At 37.1% G+C, this 21,469-nt stretch overlaps 1 pseudogene; it reads left to right on the forward strand.

Moving 5' to 3' along the window:
- LOC100338753 (protein Red pseudogene) overlaps positions 1-20,845 on the forward strand; it is a 32,461-nt pseudogene extending 11,616 nt beyond the window's left edge.
- The last annotated feature ends 624 nt before the right edge of the window (positions 20,846-21,469 follow it).

The raw sequence follows: 21,469 nt of genomic DNA on the forward strand, positions 1-21,469 counted from the left end.
CACACACACCTAGATATTTTATATGAAGTTATCAAGGGTTTTTAAATCTTCATGAAAAAATAAAAATCTATACATAGATTTCAAAAATTGATTTGCTTCAAAATTATCTTTAATTGCATTTTCCACAAATTTTTAAAGTCATCTTGTATATCTATAACTATATGGCAATAAACATGAGTATATTTCTTTACTTGTTTGGTACACAAAAAAAGATTCAAAAGAAACAAGAAAATAAACTACAGGATACTTGGGAAGCCACTTGTTTGGCCCTAGGTTTAATCAAACTCTGGAAAACCCATGCTTCTTCGTCGGTTCTTATATAATATTAAGGAAGAACAGGAACTAAAGTGCAAGATGAAAAATATAATATAAAATCCCACTAAAAGATATGAAATGTGAAGAACCATAGATTTAATGCAAACATAAGCAAGAAATAAAGAAATTCAAGCTTGAAAATATGAGCAAGCACCAAGAAAACATAAAGAATGGGCAAGCAGATATGAAAATGAGCCAAAAGGTTTTAGGAATTAAAAAAATAGCAGTACAGTAACTTTTATTCTTTTCTTAATTGGAAGTCCTAGAAAGCCCAATAATATATCAAAAATAAATAATATGCATTAATAATATAAAAGAACAAAACATTTACAGATGACAATCAATACAGAAATTATAGAAAAATCCATAGATTATTAAAATTAATAAAAGTTTAACAAGATTACTGAACACAAAACCAATATGGAAGTATATCAAACTGAATTCAAAAAGAACAGTATATTGGACAACATATGGGAAACATCAAGCATGCCATTTTAATACCATAAAGCTCTGAAAATGCCTAGGAATAGATCCAACCAAAAAATGCAAGTCTTTTTATATAAATATGTAAAAAAGGCATATTCAAATGGATTTTTAAATGCACTTAAATTAAAATGCCTACTTTACAGATTGTAATAGTCAATATCATAAAAAGATGAATTCTAAGTTCAATACAATTCCAACCAAAATTTCAATAGAAATTTTTATGGAATTTAATAAGCTGAAACTAAAATTTGCTTGAAGAACCAAACAACCAAGAATTATTTAGATGTTCCTGAGAAAGAAGAAGGAAGTAGATCGAATGAAGTCAGAAAGAAAAAGCAAATATATCAAGATTTATTATTAAACTAACATATCCAGACAGTGTATTGGCACGGTGCTAAGCAAATATTCAATTGGAACAAAATAGAGAGCTTTGAAAAGCACCATGCATTTAAAGACAGTTGATTTATGACAATGCAGACATTCTATATCAGAATAGAAAGAATGTTCTGTTAAATTCATCTTTAATACACTATCCTGAGATAATTGGTTCTAATAAAAGAAGAAATTGGATCAATAATTCATAAATTGCAAAAGTGAATTAAAGACTTAAATGTGAATATCAACATATAAAAATATTAAGACAACCCAAGGAAACATTTGATACACATATAGTGTACAGCAAAAACTACAAGCAGTCTGATAGAAAATTGATCAAAAGAATGAACAAGCATTTCATAGAATAAGAAAAAAAACAAGTTCTTAATCATATGAAAAATCAAAGTTCTACCTAGTTACTAAATTAATGCAAAATTAACAGAAGGAATCACATTAACACTATATCTGTATCTTTTCATTTGTATGAGATGATGATGGGGGAATTGGAGGTTGGGCAATACTGGTTTTTTCTGAGAACTGGAGTCACAGCAATTCTCATCTATCTCTGGAATGTGTATAATTGGTATAACTGTTTAGAAACATTTTGCTGTCACCCCCTAAAGTTGGATATTTTCATATTCTCTTAATCATCAGATAGACTCTGTTATGTAACCAAGGGGAACACTTGCATGGAGATTTTCTTCCCTAAGTACACAGTAACATTTCTGAGTACATAAAAATCTGGAAATGGCAAAGCACTCCATCATTTGGAATGTCATTACATAAAATATGACATACTATTACACAATAAAATATCAGCTCTATTCACCAATGTAGATAAAATTTCAGAGAAGGATTACATCGAGGGGTTCTATATTATCTTTGATATTTATTTTTTTAATTATTTTTGAGAAGCAGAGATATGGACAAAGAGACAGACCTTCCATCCACTGATGCACTCCCCAGATGCCCACAGTGTCCAAGACTGTATCAACTAGAACCCAGGAGCTAGGAATTCAAATCTCCCATGTGGTCACCAGGAACCCAATTATTTGAGTCATCACCACTGTCTCTTCCAGTATCTTCATTATAAGAAAATTTGTATCAGTGACGTGGGGCACAGGGGTGTCAACCAATATCTTAACTACTAGGTGAAACACCTGCACCTATATTCTATTTCTTAGGCTATACCATGGCTCAGTTTACTGTTTTTTTAATATTTTATTTTTAATTATTTGAAGGGCAGAGTTACAGAGAGAGGAAAAGAGAGACAAAGAAAATTTTCCATCCACTAGTTTACTCACTAAATGGCTATAAATAACCAATGCTGAGCAGGCTGAAGCCATGAACCAGGAACTCCATCCAGGTCTTCCACTTGGTGGCAGGGGCCAAAGTACTTAAGCCATTTTCTGCTGCCTTCCCAGGCACATTAGCAAGGAGCTGGACTGGAAGCAGAGCAGCCAAGATTTGAAATGGTTGCTCATAAGGGAAGATGGCATCATGGACGGTGGCTTTACCTGCTGCACCATAAAGTTGACCCCAATTTATTTAAATTATGGTACATATTTTCTTTACTTTCATAAGTGTGATATATTTCATTATAAAGAACAAGTTGTTTGTGAATCATTATTTTATTACTACATAATTTAGTCATTGAATGCCATATAATTTGTCATTGCATAGATGAATTAAATTGAATAGGCAAGTTCTATCATCCAAAAAGCTAAGTATCTAGTGCAGATTATAGAAAAACACACACAAATAATAAAATTGTATCATCATTTTGTACCATGATAAATATGTGCACTGAGAAAGGACAGTTAAACTGTCTGGGGCTTGGGACTTGGTAGGTTCAGAGATTTCTTATAGATATGACAACCGAGTTGAGCATTGACCTATGTAACAGAAGGTGTTAACCAAGAGCACAGTCCCAAGAAAATTCATTCTAAAAAGAACAAAATATATATGAAAAGGCAGACATTCTAGACAGAACAGTATTCTTAAAGAACTTAGTGAGGGTGGTAATTTGCTGGCAATTGCTATTTGCTTGCTGAAATCTTTTGAAAGAAAAAAGCAGGAGATGTGGAGTAGGAAGGAGAGAATGAAAGAGCCATCAGAATCAAGCCCTCTTCAAGCCTGGTACATTCCTGTTGACCCAACCTTTAAATGAAAAGGACTGAGTGGGCCAGAATTCATTTTTAAACTGGACGTTTTACCAAGGGAGTGATTTGTAACTGGAAAGTTGATTAGGCAGGAAACTTATGTTTTAAATTAAAAATGGCTAAATGTCTTCAAAAGATAAAAGGACTTCAAAAATTCCCATCTACTGCTATCTCATCAGAAAAGAAAAGGAGTCACTCAATAAAATAGAGGAAATTACATGAAAGAAAATGTAGAGTTGAAAAGTTCAGAGAACACCAATATGAATCTGAAGTAGGTTCATACAGAAGTTGCATTAGGAAAAGTACAACTAGGCTTACCTAACAGAGGGGACAAAGTCTGAGATATATATCATTAAACATTAGAGAATGCACTTAGGCAAGGCAAGACAGTATAGCATACTAGAGGTCTAGACTCCCCAGTGGAATCTAAGGTTCCTAGGCTACAAATCTCTACAGCATGTTAGTAATGTTACAGGCAATGGTAATACAATAATAAGGATTTGTGTATCTAAACATATCTAAGTATAGAAAAGACACAGTAAAAATATAGTAAGAAGGATGAAAATGGTACACCTGCATAGTCCACTTAACTGAAGGGAATTTTCTAGAGTGGAAGATGCTCTGGGTAAGACAGATGAGTAGAGAGTGAATAGGAAAGCCTATACGCTATGATAGACTTTATCAACATTCTACCACTCACTTTTTATATTTTCTATTTTTATAAAGTATTCTGTAACAGATAATTTAAAATAATGTAATTATTAAAATGAAAAATTATTATTTTATTATTTTATAAAAATAGAAATTAAATGTGAACACAAGTTATTTGCTAGTTCATATGAAATCTGTAACTTGAATAGTAAAATGTGATAATACAGCAAAGACCTTTTGAGAAATTCTTAATAAGATTCAGAATTAAATTGCTATAAAGGTCATGGAATAATTTTAGTCCTTGCTGCAAAATCCAAAATTCTTTTGAGGGTCATTGCTGCTCTATACCCCTAGACTTAGCAGTAACTTCCCTGCAGTGCAAGGATGTTGTATGTTAACATGCAAACCCTGTTATTCAAGATTCAGATTACATGAAAAAAAATGCCCTTGAGATATAAATTCTCTAGATTTTAGTAGAAATGGTTCCAAAATTTCCCCAGTCAATATGATGCAGACTGTGGGTTTGTCATATATTGCCTTGATTGTTTTATGGAATGTTCTCTCTATATCTAATTTGCTTAAGGCTTTTATTATGAAATGATGTTATATTTTATCAAATGCTTTCTCTGCATCTATTGAAAAAATCATATGATTTTTATTCTTCAATTTGTTAATGTGATTTATAACATTTATTAATTTGTGTATGTTGAACAATCCCTGCACACCAGGATAAATCCCACTTAGTCCAAGTGAATGATCTTTCTGATATGCTGTAATTCAATTAGCTAACATTTTGTTGCAGAGCTTTGCATTTATGTTTATCAGTGATATTGGTCTATACTTCTCTTTCTTTGTTGTATCTTTTTCTGGTTTTGGAATTAAGATGATACTGGCTTCATAGAATGAGTGTGGGAGGATTCCCTCCTTTTAATTTGTTTTGAATACTTTGAGAAAAATTAAAATTAGTTCTTTAAAAGTTTGGTAAAATTCACCAACGAAGCCATCTGGTCCTGGACTTTTCTTTTTTCAGAGAGTCTTTATTGCTGAGTCAGTCTCCATCTTGGTTATTTGCCTATTTAGGTTTTCTATGTTTTCATGACTCTTCATTTTACTGGTCTTTTGTATTTTTTATTATAATTTTGTTTATTTCTCCTCTAATTATAGTTATTTCTGTTATCCTACTAATATTGCATTCATTTTGTTTTGTTTTTCTAAGTCCTTGAGGTGCATTCTTAGATCATTTATTCGATGCCTTCCCAATTTCTTTTTTGTTTTTTAAAAATTTATTTGTTTGAAAGGCAGAGTTACATAGAGGCAGAGGCAGAGGCAGCAGCAAAGAGAGAGAGAAGCCTTCCATCTGTTGATTCATTTGCCAAATGGCTGCAATAGTCAGAGCTAGGCCTATCTGAAGCCAGGAGCCAAGAGCTTCTTCCAGGTCTTCCACAACAGGTGCAGGGGCCCAAGCACTTGGGCCATCTTCCACTGCTTTCCCAGGACATAGCAGAGAGCTGGGTCTGAAGTGAAGCATCTGGGACTCAAACCTGCATCCAAATGGGAGAGTAGCACTGCAGGCAGCAGCTTTACTTGCTCTGTTACAGTTCCAGCCCTCCAATTTCTTGATGTAGACATTAAATTATAAACATACCTCTTAACACTAATGTTGCTGTATCCCATAGGTTTTGATATGTTGTGTTGTCATCTTCAATCATTTTCAGGAATTTTTTAATTTCCTTTTTTACTTCTTCTATGATCCACTGTTAATTCAGAAGCATGTTGTTCAGTATCCATGTTTTTGCATATTTTCTACAGTTTCTTAAGTTGTTAAGTTCTAACTTCATTGCACTGTGGTCAGAAAGGACACCCACTTCCACTGTTGCTATTCAATATAGTTCTGGAAGCTTTAGCCAGAGCCGTTAGCAAGAAAAAGAAAACAATGGGATAAAATTGGAAAGGAGAAATTAAATTTACCTGTTTACATATGACGTGATCCTATATATAGGGAAACAAAAATTTTACTAAGAGACTATTGGAACTCATAGTTTGATAAAGTTGCAGGATATAAAATCAACACATAAAAATCAACAGCCTTTGTATACACAGACAATTCCATGACTGAGAAAGATTTGCAATATGAGGACAACTCATAGTAGCTACAAAAAATTTAAATACCTTGAAATAAATTTGATTAAGAAAGATCTCTACAATGAAAACTACAAAACAGTAATAAAGAAATTATAGAGGGGCCAGCACAGTGGTGTAGTGGGTAAAGCCACCACCAACAGTGTCAGCATCCCTTATGGGCACCAGTTCAAGTCCCTGCTGCTCCACTTCCAATCTAACTCTCTGCTATAGCCTGGGAAGGCAGTAAAAGATGGCCCAAGTGTTTGGGCCCCTGCACCCATGTGGGAGAATCAGAAGCAGCTACTGGCTACTGCTTCGGATTGGTGCAGCTCCAGCTCTTGCAGTCAATTGGGGAATGAACCAGAGGATTGGAGGAATGGAAGATCTCTCTCTCTCTCTCTCTCTCTCTGCCTCTCCTTCTCTCTCTCTGTGTAACTCTGACTTTAAAATAAATAAATAAAAGTACTTTAAAAAAAGAGAAATTACTGAAAACTCAAAAAGTGGAAGAATCTTCCATGTTCATGGCTTGGAAGAACCAGTATCATCAAAATGTCCATATTACCAAAAGCAGTTTACAGATTCAACATGATACCAACTAAAATACCAATGACATTCTTTTCATATCTAGATGAGATAATTCTAAAATTCATATGAAATTACAAGACCCCAAATAGCTAAAGTGGTCTTAAACAACAAAAACAAAGCTACAGGAATCACAATACCAGGTTTTAAGATATATTACAGGAAAGTTATAGTTAAAATAGTCTGGTACTGGCACAGAAATAGACTTGTATACCAATGAAACAGAATAGAAATCTGAGAAATCAATCCACACATCTACAATCAACTAATCCTTAACAAAGGAGCTAAAAATCAACCTCTGGAAAAAGTACAGTCTCTTCCACAAATTTATGCTGAGAAAAATGGATTGCTTTGTGCAGAAGGATGAAAATAGACCTCTAATTTACACTTTATACAAAAGTAAATGCACAATTGATCAAGGATCCAAATCTACGAACTAGTACCATCAAATTACTAGAGAACTTTGGGGAAACTCTTCAAGACATTTTCATAGGCAGACTTCTTGAAAAGGACCCCAAAAGCACAAGTAATAAAAGCTATAACAGACAACAGGGATTACAACAAGATAAGAGGCTTCTGCACTACAAAGGAAACACACAACAAAGTGAAGATGCAACCAATAGAAAGGGAGAAAATATTTGCAAAGTATGAAACTAATAAAATATTAATATCCAAAAATCTGTAAGGAACTCAAGAAACTCAACAAAAAAACAAAAAAATAATCAATTAAGAATGGGCAAAAGACTTGAGCAGGCATTTTTCAAGTGATAAAATTCAAATGGCCAACAGTCACAAGAAAAAATGTGCAGGACCACTAGCCGTCAGGGATATACAAATAAAAATCAGAATGAGGTTTCACCTTACCCCAGTTAGAATAACTATCATACAGAAATCAAATACCAATACAGGCTAGTGAGGATGTGGGGAAAAGGGGGCGGGAATGTAAACTGGTACAACCATTACGGAAGATGGTATGAAGATTCCTCAGAAATCTGAAAGCAGATCTACCATATGATCCAGCCATCCCACTCCTGGGAATTTACCCAAATGAAATGAATTCAGCATGTGAAAGAATTATCTGTACTCCCATGGTTATAGCAGCTCAACTCACAATTGCTAAGATATGACATCAATCCAGAAATCCATCAACAGATAATTGAACAGAGAAAATGTGGCATATATACACTATGGAATACTACTCATCCATAAAAAGAATGAAATGCTATTTTTTGGATCAAAATAGATGCAATTGGAAATCATTATACTTAGTGAAATAAGCCAGTCCCCAAAATACAAAAATTATACATTTTCCATGATACATGGTAACTTATACAGTACAAAAAATGTAATGTACATGAGTGAACTTGACACTTTGAAATTTGATTATTGTTTATAACCCTTGTCTCTACTGTTGAAGAACAGTGGTGTTTTATTTTGTTTTGTTTCCTTCTGCTAATTTTTGAATTATCTACTTAGTAGAGGATTAAGCTTCTGATGATAAAATGAACTGAAAGTATGTAATTTTAAAAGTTAAAAGAGAGACTAAGAAAGGATGTAGGAGGGAGGTTAGGAGTGTGGGTGGGAGGGAGAGAAGAGTGGGAAGTACCACTATGTACCTAAATTTGTTTATATGAAATACATGAAATTTGTTCACTTTAAATGAATAAAAAAACTTACAGATAAAAACTCTCCAAGAAATTCATTTGTGATTATTACAGAAAATATCAAGTTAACTTGTATTAGTTAACAGGCTTTTATAAATGGCATTTGCAATGTAATGCTCTTAACAACTATAATCACAAACTGCATTTACAAAGTGAAATTTCTGAGTCTCTATTGACTTCAACTAGTTCAAAAAGTCAATGTCTAGAACAGTATGCAAATTTAGAACAACACAGAAGAGGTCGTGATCTAAATCTCAGCTTTCCTAAAGCCAAATCTGCCTCTGCTTTCCTTGCAGAGGTGGGGCATATTTTTTCTGCCAAGGTCCATTTGGATATTTTAACATCATCCATGGGTCACACAAAGTTATCAACTTAAAAATTAGCCTACTTGAGCAAAGTGGAAGCTCTCTCTTCCCTTCAGAGAAAAATAGATCCTCCTTTGATGGCCCCTTCTTTCCACTGGGAATGCTGATGGAGTTTGTGGACTCAAAAGGCTTCCATAGCCTTGGCACCTCATGTCAAGAGCCTCATGTGATCACTAATGTCATAAATAAGAGTGCTAATTGTTAAATCAACAACAGGAGGTGTTGTGTGCTTACTCCCCATGTAGGACTTCTGTCCTTAATGAGATGTATTATGAGAATTCGCAGTAAACCTTGTTTTCAAACTACTTTATACTTTTTGTGTGTGGGGGGGTACAAATTGTTGAAATCTTTACTTAGTATAGGGTTGGTCTTTTGTATATAAAGTTAATTAAAAACAAAACTTAATGAAGAATGAGATGGCAGAGAGAATAGGAGATGGGACAGGAGTGGAGGTGGGAAGGTGGGTATGGGGGGAAGAATCATTATATTCCTAAAGCTGTACCTATGAAATTTGTATTCATTAAATAAAAGCTTCCATAAAAAAGAAATGCCAAAAATATAAAATGCCTAATTAAAATGTATTCATAGTGTTATCTCCTGGATAACTAGCAATGCTACATAGTTTACAGCATATATATCCTACAATTAGCCATAAAAATCAGAATTCAAAGACCATTTTTATCTGCATGAATAGCAGGATTTATGTAGTGACAGTTTCTTGTTAAGAGTTCAAATATAAGATGAACATAGCAGGACATATAAGCAATGTTATATATTTAATTTAAATGAAGTTCACAACACCAATAAACCATTATTAACTTAAAAAATTACCCTACTTGAAATTTATTGAATTTTGAGTCCCACTTGCAATTGCATTGGCAGAGCCAGACCAATGATTTCACAGGCCTTACACAGCCTCTGGGCCAGATATTCCCCAACCCTGCTACAGGAACAAAGAATTGGTCAAGTCATTAATGTTCTGCCGTAAGTCAAGCTAGAAAATGAAGAGTTATCAATGACTTCTGGGCCCAGAGACTGAGAGTACTGTTTTCTCATCCATCTTCAAATTAGACAATGTAGATTGATGTTTTCTGTGTAAATGAGTTTATTAAAAAGTCTTCTAAGACACTGGTATTGTGGCATAGTGAGTAAAGCCTCCACTTGTGATGCTGGTATCCCATATGGGTACCAGTTTGAGTCATGGTTGATGCATTTCCCATACAACTCTCCACTAATGGCCTGGGAAAAGCAGCAGAAGATGGCCCAAGTGTTTGGTACCTGCTACCCATGTGGAAGACAAGGAGGAGGCTCCTGTTTCCTGGCTTCATCCTGGCCAAGTCCTGGCTGTTGTGGCCATCATCTGCAGAGCGAATCAGCAAACGAAAGATCTCTCTCTCTCTCTCTCTCTCTCTCTGTGTGTGTGTGTGTGTGTGTGTGTCTCCATCTCTCTCTGTAATACTGATTTTCAAATAAATACAAACATTTTTTAAAAGTCTTCTGAAACTTTCTTTGAAAATTGAAACCATGGATCAAGGTCATTATTTATGACCCTGCAGCTATACATTCCCTAAGGACAGGAATTATGTCTTTCCCAACTCCCGTTCACAATTCCCAGCACAGTACATACCAATGCTTAAGAAATACTGCTGTAAAGATAAATGAACAAGTAAAGATGAATGCAAAAACTCCATATGCTATGGTTAAATCTAATGAAGTATATGAAAAGCATCATTACCAAGAAATCTCTTTTAAAAATTGCTTTGTAAAAATGTGTTCATTTATTTACTAAATGTGTACTGAGCATCTACTTTGTACAAGTACTACTCTATACAATTGGAAAACATCAGTGAACAAAAGAGAAAAGGACAGATAATAAATGAACAGACATAAATAAATATATAACCTGATGATGACTGATATCAGAAAAGGTGATGATTGCTAACAGAAAAAAATAATTAAAATATAAAACAGTGTAAAGGGATTCAGAATGATCCAGGATGGGGAAGTGGTGGATTATAATAATAAACAGACTGATCTCAAAAGAACTCATTGAGAAAATGACATAAGAGAAAAGATTTGAAGGTGGAAAGCATATCAATCATGTAGAATGCCTGTCTGAAAAAAATCCAGGCAGAAGCAGCAGCTAGAAAGATAAAAGCACACATGCTGTTCTCAAGGAACAGGAGAGAAACTGATGTCTACAGACTCGTGTAAACAAGTTGGGGATAGTAGGAGTTAAGATTGCCTTGGGCTCAGGGGTGTGTCATAGTGGGTGAAGCCACTGCCTGCAATGCTGGCATTGCATGTGAGCACCAGTTAGAGTCCCAGGTGCTCCACTTCCTCTCCAGCTCCCTGCTAATGCCCATGGGAAGGCAGCAGAAAACAGGCCAAGTGCTTGAGTCCCTGAACCCACATAGAGACTCAGAAGAAGCTCCTGGCTTCTGGCATCAGCTTGGCCAAGAGCTGGCTGTTTCCAGACATTAGGGGAGTGAAGCAGCAGAGCAAAGATTCTCTCTCCCCGCCCATCTCCTTAACTCCATATCTCTTTCAAAATTAATAAATAAATCTTTGAAAACTTGTCTTAGTCTCCTCAACTGTGAGGACAAAATATCATAGACTGGTTGTCTTAAACAGCAGAGATTCATTTCCTGACAGTCTTAAGCCTGGGACATTCAGATCAAGATCTTTTACTTTTTACAATTATTTATTTATTTATTTATTTATTTGAAAGTCAGAGTTATGAGGCAGGCATTGTGGCACAGCAGGTAAAGCTGCCTCTGCAACACTGGCATCCCAAGTGGCTACTGGTTCAAGACCTGGCTGCTCTACTTCCAGGCCAGCTTCCTGCCAATGTGCCTGGGATAGTAGTGGAGGATGGCCCAAGCACTTGGGCCCCTGCACCTATGTGATAGACTAGGAAGAAGCTCCTGGCTCCTGACTTTAGCCTGGCCCAGCCCTGGTGGTTATGGCCATTTAGGCAGTGAACCAGTAGATGGAAGATTTTCTCTCTCTCTCTCTCTCCCTCCCTCTCTCTTTCTCTCTCTCTCTCTCTCTCTCTGTAACTCTGACTTTCCAGTAAATAAATAAATCCTTTTACAAAAGAAATAAAGAGTTACAGAGGGAGAGAGAAAAATTCCATTCCAGGTGACGCGGGTGGGCTCCACAAGGCTGGCCTTCCCAGTGTGTGCTCATGTGGCATTTCCACAGGGAGCTTACAGCATATGAAGAGGAACTGAGTTTCTCTCTCTCTCCTTCTCTCTCTCAGTCTTTCTGTCTCCCTCCCTCTCTCCCTTCATTATATCTGAAAGGCACTATTTCAAAATACAGTCCCATTGTCAGTTAGAGCTTCAATACATATATTTTGGGAGGATGCAATTCAGTCTCTAGCAGATGTCAATCAGGTCAAGTTTGGGGGCAGATTGCATACAACCTTACAGATCATAGGAAAGACTCGGGCTGCTTACCCTTGGTAATCTTTACACAAGATTGTTTTATGATTCTGTATTATATTAGGCTATAGAACCTCTCCCCATCATTCTGAGATTTTTACTTCGAGTTAAAATGGTAAGAGAAAGAAGCAAAGATGCGCACCTTGAGCCTCAAATGTCAGTTTTGAATACTGGTTTTGAATCTAATTGGAATAATTTGCAAGAATTTATTAATTGAATTCTATATCAAAAAACTTAGAATTAAAACTCCATTAATTTAGCATGCAAATCTATGCAGAAACATGCAAAACAGGATTCATAAAGCAAGTGAAACATATCTTCAGGTCTTACCACAGGGGTCAAAGCAAGAAAATGGGAGGCACAGAACATAAATTCCTTAGAGAGCTTTTGTTTGACCTAGTAAACCAAAATATATGTTGGATGTGTAATGGTAAACTACTTAGTTAAGCCAAAAATGGGGTGAGACACTACTCAATTTAATTACACAAATTCCTACTGTGCACTTATAAAGTATACTAATGGGCTAATAGATAATGTACAAAGTGTCTAATTGCCACTAAGGATAAACTGCTCAACACATACGTGCCAAGGATTTTTGGCAGAGCATCCTTCTATTTAACCAGAAATTAGCCTGCCCAGTAGAAGAATCTAATTCAATCTTTGTTCAGTGTCATTAAGAAAAAAAGTGCAGTAACTCTAGGAAGTAGTTACAGTTGCACATTGGAATTATCAGGACAGAGCTAACTGTAAAATTTTATAAGCATGTATTATTTTCAATCTAATAATAATAACCACTGCTATGATTATCATTATTATTCTTAGTGACTCATGTTGTTTTCGTCCAAAATCATATTTCTCCTATGTGATAGAGTGCAGAAAATTCCACCCAATGCAAATCTATTAGAAAAACAGGACTTCGAGATCAGCTATCTAACCTCCTCATTTTATAAATGAAGGAAGTGGGCCGGCGCCGCGGCTCACTAGGCTAATCCTCCGCCTAGCGGCGCCGGCACACCGGGTTCTAGTCCCGGTCGGGGCGCCGGATTCTGTCCCGGTTGCCCCTCTTCCAGGCCAGCTCTCTGCTGTGGCCAGGGAGTGCAGTGGAGGATGGCCCAGGTGCTTGGGCCCTGCACCCCATGGGAGACCAGGAAAAGCACCTGGCTCCTGGCTCCTGCCATCGGATCAGCGCGGTGCGCCGGCCGCGGCGGCCATTGGAGGGTGAACCAACGGCAAAGGAAGACCTTTCTCTCTGTCTCTCTCTCTCACTGTCCACTCTGCCTGTCAAAAAAATAAAATAAAATAAAATAAAATAAAATAAAATAAAAAAAATAAATGAAGGAAGTGACCCACAAAGGTTAAACAATGAAATGTGAAATGGAGATAATTTGATCTTACACAAATTTAATGATTTCATCCCCAGCTACCCATTCAGAAAATGTGGTCAAACAAAGGAATAGTAATTTTTTATGAGATTTATCTATTTATTTGAAAGGTGGAGTTATAGAGAGGCAGAGTCAGAGAGAGAGAGAAAGAGAGAGAGAGAGAGAATCTTGCATCCACTGATTCACTCCCCAACTGGCCACAACCACCCTGGGCCAGGCTGAAGCCAGGAACCAGGAGCTTCTTCTGGGTCTCCCACATGGGTGCAGGGGCCCAAGGACTGGGCCCATCTTCCACTGCTTTCTCAGGCACATTAGCAGAGAGTTGGATCAGAATTGGAGCAGTTGGGATTTTAACAGACACCCATATGGGATTCTAGCACTGCAGGCAGTGGCTTTACTGGCTACGCCACCACACTGGTCCCAAATAATAATTTTTAAAATGATTTCTGCACTATAGGACTGACCTAAAATATATCCTTTGTTGTAAGATTAACCAATCAAGCACAGATTTCAACCCTAGTTAAGAAGATTAACATTTTCTTAAAATGATTAGACTACCAACATTTCTGTGTGCTAATTAGGTCTGCAAGCTACTTGGTTGGTATTGTTGTAGCTCACTTCAGAAAGGCTGGACAAGCTTTCCATCCTGATTCAGACACATCACCCAAAATGGTGAGAGACACACAGACATTCAAATAAAAAAATCATCTATACAGAGATTTCTGCCAATGGCAGATTTTCACTTAGATTAGATCTGTGCTATTTATCCACACTTGATCATATTACCAAGAGAATACTTAACAAGAAAAGATACCAAAGACTTTTATTATAAGCCTGTTCATCAAAGGGCCATTGCTTAACTGCAATCAACGCTCATGGTCACAGTTATAGGGTGATGACTCCTGTAGCACCGTCAGGAGTTACAGTTCAGAAAGTAATATGAAGCAGAGAAACCAGTAAAGCTGACCCAACAAAGACAGATCTGAAAGTAGCAGTGGACCAGAGATAACTTTATGCCAGTCGCTAAGGGCAACATACAACTGATGGATAATGTAATAACACACATTAAGCCACACTTACACTAAATAAGTTCACAACATCATTAATATCCGTAGCAGCAGGGGCACTAAGCTGACCGAAGTAAGTAAAGGTGTTGATGATGACTGCATCGTGGGGAAAGGCCTAGCCACTTAATGACCTGTTAGGACGCATAGCAGGAGGTGGGGAAAGGACACTGTAATTTCAGCTTCATTTGTTTTTGCTTTCACTTAAACAGTTCCTGCTCCTTTCTATTCATTGTTATTAAAGATAACAGATATAATTCTATTTTTATGTCTTATAGACACAGATCTTCATTTCTAGTGCATCCTGATCATTTCTCTCCACAAAAGGACTACTTCTTTTTCTTTTGATTTCTTTTTCATTTTGCCTTCCTCTCAGAAATGTTAAACACTCTGCCCTCCCTTCTAAAGGGGAACTGGTGGAAAGGAGAAGAAAAGAATGGACAATGTGAGATCGTGCCTGCATGAAGGATATCTCTAGACAAAATCAAGGAGGCAGTCCCACCACATTGAAAGTTCACCATTCTCCGCTCCCAGGTTGTTGTCAAGGCAGCTACCCAAACTGAGCTTTTGTCATTCCTTGGAAGGCCTCACTCTCATCTCCTTTGGAGCCGATAATAACTTGATATCTGCTGCTTATTAACTTGAGTGCTTCAAATAGAAAATGCCTGACAAGAAAGAGTGTCTAAACAGGACAATTTCAGACTTCCTGACAGATTCTGGAGTAGTACGGAGCAGAGATAACTTGAGTATGGGATATTATAGCTTCATTAAATAACATTTTCTATTGGTTGGCAGTTCTGTGTCTTGTAGAGTTGACTCAACAATATGAAATCCCAGGGCACAGAGTGTTATTAGGATTCATAAGAACCTGAGATGTGGCTAATCAACCACTCTTACACTACATTTGAGAATTTAAGTAGCCTGCCCAAAGTCAAGCAATAGTAATTACAAAACCATAGTGATCCTCGGGTATTCCCAACAAATAAAAATCTTGAAAACAAGTATGAGCTTTAAGCCGTGTCACAGATCATGGGCTCTTGATTCAGACTGACTCAGTTTAAATGTTGGTTTCAGCATTATTAAGGCTCTCTGACATTTGGCAAATCATTTCTCCCTATGCCTGTTTCCTCATCTGCAAAATTGAATTAATAAAACTATCTACTCAACTGGGGCAATGAAATGGCTATGAGGATTTAATAAAGTAATCAACATAAAGCAGTTTAAGACCTTGGCCCATGATAAGTGTGCAACAAATTTTATGCCATTATTAAGGGAGTGGCAAAAAAGTCAGTAGAATTGGGAAGTACATAAATAGTGCTTTCTTCTTAATCTCCTTTTATCTTTCCTTTAAATCTTCTCCATTCCCGTTTCATCTCCATTTTCATTACTCTTTTCCAAGAATGTAAACTTCATTAAGGCCTAAATGTGGTTTTGTTAGCTTCAATTTCTGAGACAATGCCAGACACACAATAGGGACTTGATTAATATTATGGAACAAATCCATGCCAGACCTAAAATCTGCACTACTTTCTCCAATCAGAGATACTTCTGTAGCTTTTGGAATTTTTCAGAAATGCTGTGTGTAGATTACTGTTTCTATTTAAAAATTTTTTTTGCACAAATTATTCCTAAAAATTTTTGCAATTCTCTTTCCTCAACGACCCCCATGGCTGTAGCTAACTCATCTTTCAGGATACTGACACCAAAACATCTCTGTGCTTACATTATATGGGAAGACATGATGATATTCTTTCATCACAACATGAAGTATGGTACTTTATCATCTGCAGAAACGAATATTGTTGCTGAATCAAATGAAAATCATTGTAGATGAAAGGTCAAGGTTGGAGTCTCAAGTTTACTATTAACCATCTGTGTGACCTTGGGCACTTCAGTGTCTTTCTGGAACCTCAATTTCTACTTCTATAAAATTGAAAATGTTAGATCATGTGATTTATCTCAGAAGTCTCTTCAAGTTCTAAAGATCCTGGGCTCTCTGGGAAATATAGTGGCTTTATAGTAACAAGCCTTAATAAATATATGTTTGATATAATAGAATTCTATTTTAACAGTATTTTCTCTGAAATCTACAGGACATCATAATCTTCATGTCATAATTTTTGAGCATCCTCCTTGTAGTATCCTAGTGGACTGTACTTCCAATTCTCTCCCACCGTAGAGTTCTAGCAAAGCTAACTCAGAGTCCTAGGAAAAGGTCACATGCTACCAAGACTTCAGAAGAAACATGGCAAAGATAGTATTTCTGACATGATTTTACATGCAGGAGTACTATAGTCTTGAGACTCCTATCCTCTGGAGATATGAACATTAAGGGTACAAGGTTGCCAACTGGAAATGTTATTCATGAAGTAAGGAACCTGGCCACTTCCTTCATTCTTATTCATTAAATTTCTCAATTTCACCCCGGCCCAAATAAACTCTTAGTGTGATCTAGGGAAAATTTGCTTTGCAGTGTCTCTGTAATTCATCTGTAATTGTAAAAACAATGATACTAATAATGATACCTATTTTATTTATCAGTTGTGAGTTCAAGAGAAAATAGAACTGCCAACTTACTATATAAAACATATTCTATAAAATTATAAGTATCTTCATGAGTTGAGTATTCCATTGTTTTCTCAATTTTTCTTTTTTGTAAATCTTTTTGTTTCATTCAGATCTCAGGATCTTTAAAAAACATGAGTCACATTTTAATGTAGTAAACCATACACTGAAAGAAGTAGTAGACTATCTTGCATCAAAACCTACCTTAACAAACATTTCACAATGTTAATACTCAGATGATGAGCTTTATTTCTTAATGTATTTTATTTTTTAAAAGTTAATAGACATATAAAAATTGTACAGATTTATGTAGTTTTATGTGTGTATACATTGTGCAATACCCCATCAAGGTAAATATTTTTATCTCTTCAAACATTTAACACATTTTTATGGTGAAACTTCCAAAATCATATTTTTAAATCTCCTTAAGATAATATTATAATATATTTTTCTATAGTCACCCTACTTTGCAATAGAACCCCAGAACTTCATACTCTTATCTAGCTAAAACCTAATATCCATTAATTAAACCTTTCTCACCTCATTCTTTTCTCTACCCTTCTCAGCCTTTGGTAACCACTGTTATGTGCACTGTTAAATTTTATTTTACTGATTTTATTTATTTATTTGAGAGGTAGAGTTATAGACAGACAGAAGGAGAGACTGAGAAAGGTCTTCCATCTGCTCGTTCACTCCCCAAATGGCCACAATGGTAAGAGTTGAGCTGATCCAGAATTAGGAGCCAGGAGCTTCTTCTGGGTCTCCCATGTGGGTGCACAGGCCCAAGGATTTGAGCCATCTTCCACTGCTTTCCCAGGCCACAGCAGAGAGGTGGATCAGAGAGGTGCAGCTGGGACATGAACCAGTGCCTATATGGGATACTGGTGCAGCATTCTGAGGCTTAGCCCACAACACCATGGTGCCAGCCCCACCATTATGCTTTTAAACTCTATGAGCTCAAACTTTAGACTGCACATATGAGTGAAATCATGTGACACTTGTCTTTCTATGCTTGGCTTATTCCACTTAAAATAGAGACTTCCAGTTCCATCCATGTTGCTGAAAATGACAGGATTTCATTATTTTTTATGACTGAGTAGTATGCCATTGTGTATATGTACCACATTTTCTTTATCCGTGTGTCGGTGGATGGACACTTAGGTTATTTCCATTTCTTGGCTGTTGTGAGTAGTGCTGAAATAAAGAAGGCAGTGTAGATGTCTCTTCAACAGCTTGGTATCATTTCCCTTGGATGTATACCCAGTAATGGGATTGCAGGATCATAAAATTGCTCTACTTTTAGTTTTTGAGGAAACTCCATATTGTTTTCCACAATGACTTCACTGATTTATGCTTCTAACAGAGTGCAAGGGTTCCTGTTCAGCAAATCTGGGCCAAAACCTGTTACTTTTTTATAGTAGTTAATCTAACTGGAGTAAGGTGATATATCGCCACCATTTTAATTTGTATTTTCCTGATTATAAATGATACTGAGCATGTATTCAAGTACTTTTACAATGTCAAATACATTATTACTTGTTTATTTATGTAACTGAGAGAGAGAGAGAGATGGGAGAGCTAGATGTTTTATACTGGTCCCCAAATACCCATAACAGCTGGGGTCTGAAGCTTAACCTAGAAGCTCAATTCAGGGCTCCCATATGGGTTTCATGAATTCCACTGCTTGAGCCATCACTGCTGCTTTCCAGATTCCACATTAACAGAAAGCTGGAATCAGGAGTCTGAACCAAGTATTGAACCCAGGTACTCTGAAGTAAAAGGAAAGTATCCCAACTGGCAGCTTAACCACTAAACTACCCAAATATTATAACTAAAATTCAGTGTGAATTTGGGAGAGAACATTCAAACCATAGAAGGTCCCTAAGTCTCAAGAGAAAAATGAAATGATGTTATATGACCTACAATGTCATGTATGTAAGTCTGCATTTAAAAAGCAAAGCAATTGTTGGAAATTTGGCTTTTGCTGTGGTTGAAAGTCCTCAGACAAAGTGCCAAAGAAAGTTAGCAAGCCGTTCTCCTAACCTTTGGCCCCAGATGGCCATGGTGCAGATGATCCTCACTCTCTCCATCAATCAAAACTTACCAATGAAGACTTCAGGAAACTTCTCACGACCCCAAGGGCTGCACCGACCTCTGTGCCACTCTCTAAGTCACTTCACCATGAGATCCAAGTGAGGATCAGTGAGGACAATGGGGATGAAGACCCAGCTGCACAAAGGAGAAGAAAGAAAAGCTATTAGGCCAACCTACATCAACAAAAAATTGAGAGAGAGAGAAAGAGAGAGCTAGCAGAGAAGTACAGGGATTGTGCCAAGGAACAGAGATGGTGTAAACAAAAATTATGGGGAAACCCAGCTGATAAACACCATGGCTAATTCCAGGGCCACAGGCCCCTCTGCTGAGGCGGGTAAATCAGCTGCAGAGCAAAGAAGACAATTGATCCAGGAGTCAGAATTCTTGGGTGGTGACATGGAACACACTCATTTGGTGAAAGGCTTGGATTTTGCTTTGCTTCAAAATGTACCATCTGGGATTGCAAGCAAAGAGAAAGAGGAACTGATAGAAAAGCCCCAGGCAGAAACCAAGCAAGATGAGGATCCTGAAAACAAAATTGAATTTAAAACACGTCTGAGTTGCAACATTTACCATATGCTTCTCAAAAGCAAAGCATATGAGCGGAATGAACTCTTTTTGCCAGGCCGCATGGCCTATGTGGTAGACTTGGGTGGTGAATATGCTGACACAGATATCCCTACTATTATTCACAGCAAGGCTGATTGCCCCACCACAGAGGCCCAGACCATGTTGACCACAGATGCCATTGTCATCAGCAAGCTCACCCAAATCCTTTCACACCTGAGGCAGGGTACCCACAATGAGAAGCTCAAATAGAAGGATAAAGGGAAGCTGGAAGAGAAGAAACCTCCTGAGGCCGACATGAACACTTTTGGAAGACATTGGTGAGTATGTCCCTTCTACCACCAAGACGCCTCAGGACAAGGAACAGGAGAGAGTATGATTGGGAGAGAGACAGAGACAGTGACCGAGAGTGGATCGACAACAAGATCGGGAGCAGACCGAGAGAGGAAGACGGAAATGAGGCACAGCTACTCTGAGAAGCCAAAAGTGGACTATGAGCCCATGGATATCAACAAAGGACCTGGCTCTACCAAGGCGTTGATCAAGTCCGTCAATGAAAAGCTTGCTGGGTCTTCTGGTTGGGAAGGCACTGAATCATTATAGAAGCCCCAGACAAAATGCAGCTGGAAAGCTGGGAAATTGTTCCAACATGTCAAACAGTTGCACAGAGTACTACCCAGCCATGATGGATGACACAGCTGTGAATAGTGATGAAGAGGTGGACTATAGCCTAATGTACCAGGGTAACAAAAAGGGCCCCATAAGCCACTGGGACTTTGATACCCAGGAGGAATACAGCAAGCATTTGAAAAACAAGGAGGCTCTGCCCAAGGCTGCATTCCAGTACTGCATCAAGCTGGCAGAAGGGCAGAAAACCAGGTGCTTCAAGGAAACCAATGACAAGGCAGAGCTTCATCACCAGCGGAAGAAGATAAGTGAGATCATTGAGAAGAGAAAGAAAATGGAAGCTGATGGGGCTGAAATCAAAAGAACAAAATACTAATCTCCAGTTCCAATTGGGAGATTCCCATGAGCTGCCCGTTGCTTTCTTTCTATAATTCTCAGAAAGGCTGCAAGGTGTTTTTGTGAATGTGTATAAAATTTTGTTGTCTAATCATTGGTTCCATTAAGTAAAGCAAATGAGCAAATGGCAGAAGTGTTAGTACAACTCGTGGGAGGAGAATGAATGTGCACCATGGAAATTTTGTCACATAATAGAAATCTTTTTGATCTACAGTACATTATAATGAGTCCATCCATCAATTCAGTTTGGCCCCTGATTCTCTTGTCAGCAATGTAAATTCCACTGTAAATTAATTTAACACTCATTTTATAAATTTCAATCTTTGTACTCTTCAGAGTACTGAACTTGACTTTATATAAAAGAACTGCTCCTTCCAGTACCAATAATATCTCTAATCAGTCTGTTAATATAGGCTCCTCAGACTTTTAGTTTCAGCCAATTACTTATAGGAAAGTTGGTGCACTGCCTCACTTAAGACTGAATAATAGTGCTGGGGCAGATAATTTAAATCTAAAGCTTCTTAAGCCAGCTGCTTCATTAAGAGGTAAGCCAGTAACTAATATTTTTAATTTAACACTCTTTTCTGGAGATCCTCCATCAATT

This window comes from Oryctolagus cuniculus, chromosome 7 (assembly GCF_051225735.1).
Source record: "Oryctolagus cuniculus isolate XC-2025 breed Fujian yellow rabbit chromosome 7, ASM5122573v1, whole genome shotgun sequence".
Lineage (NCBI taxonomy): Eukaryota > Metazoa > Chordata > Mammalia > Lagomorpha > Leporidae > Oryctolagus > Oryctolagus cuniculus.